This window comes from Arachis hypogaea, chromosome 13 (genome assembly GCF_003086295.3).
Source record: "Arachis hypogaea cultivar Tifrunner chromosome 13, arahy.Tifrunner.gnm2.J5K5, whole genome shotgun sequence".
NCBI lineage: Eukaryota > Viridiplantae > Streptophyta > Magnoliopsida > Fabales > Fabaceae > Arachis > Arachis hypogaea.
The window spans coordinates 71,694,044-71,695,378 of record NC_092048.1 but is presented as its reverse complement, the minus strand read 5'-3'; the positions used below and the strand labels follow the sequence as shown (position 1 = coordinate 71,695,378).

Genomic DNA, 1,335 nt, shown 5'->3' with positions numbered 1-1,335 from the left:
TACCATTGGAGCAAACAATTTTGAGCTTAAACCTCAATTAGTTTTTTTGATGCAGCAGAACTGCAAGTTTCATGGACTTCCATCTGAAGATCCTTTTCAGTTCTTAACTGAATTCTTGCAGATCTGTGATACTGTTAAGACTAATGGAGTAGATCCTGAAGTCTACAGGCTCATGCTTTTCCCTTTTGCTGTAAGAGACAGAGCTAGAGTGTGGTTGGACTCTCAACCCAGAGATAGCCTGAACTCTTGGGACAAGCTGGTCACGGCTTTCTTAGCCAAGTTCTTTCCTCCTCAAAAGCTGAGCAAGCTTAGAGTGGATGTTCAAACCTTCAGACAGAAAGAAGGTGAATCCCTCTATGAAGCTTGGGAAAGATACAAGCAACTGACCAAAAAGTGTCCTTCTGACATGCTTTTAGACTGGACCATCCTGGATATATTCTATGATGGTCTATCTGAATTGACTAAGATGTCATTGGATACTTCTGTAGGTGGATCCATTCACCTAAAGAAAACGCCTGCAGAAGCTCAAGAACTCATTAACATGGTTGCTAATAACCAGTTCATGTACACTTCTGAGAGGAATCCTGTGAGTAATGGGACGCCTATGAAGAAGGGAGTTCTTGAAATTGATACTCTGAATGCCATATTGGCTCAGAACAAAATATTGACTCAGCAAGTCAATATGATTTCTCAGAGTCTGAATGGAATGCAAGCTGCATCCAACAGTACTCAAGAGGCATCTTTTGAAGAAGAAGCTTATGATCCTGAAAACCCTGCAATAGCAGAGGTAAATTATATGGGTGAACCTTATGGAAACACCTATAACCCATCATGGAGAAATCATCCAAACTTCTCATGGAAGGATCAAAAGCCTCAACAAGGCTTTAATAATGGTGGAAGAAATAGGTTTAACAATAGTAAACCTTTTCCATCATCCACTCAGCAACAGACAGAGAACTCTGAACAAAATACCTCTAATTTAGCAAACTTAGTCTCTGATCTATCTAAGGCCATTGTAAGTTTCATGAATGAAACAAGGTCCTCCATTAGAAATTTGGAGGCACAAGTGGGCCAGCTGAGTAAAAGGATCACCGAAATCCCTCCTAGTACTCTCCCAAGCAATACAGAAGAAAATCCAAAAGGAGAGTGCAAGGCCATTGACATAGTCAACATGGCCGAACCTGGAGAGGAAGGGGAGGACGTAAATCCCAGTGAGGAAGACCTCCTGGGACGTCCAGTGATCAATAAGGAGTTTCCCTTTGAAGAACCAAAGGAATCTGAGACTCATCTAGAGACCATAGAGATTCCATTGAACCTCCTTATGCCCTTCATGAG

General features: G+C 41.6%; 1 non-coding gene across 1 annotated transcript; it reads right to left on the bottom strand.

Annotated features, from left to right (window-relative positions):
• Positions 1 to 304: 304 nt before the first annotated feature.
• On the bottom strand, positions 305 to 412 carry LOC112739319 (small nucleolar RNA R71). Its single transcript, XR_003170251.1, has one exon. It is a non-coding gene; the product is annotated as a small nucleolar RNA R71 (small nucleolar RNA).
• Positions 413 to 1,335: the final 923 nt, after the last annotated feature.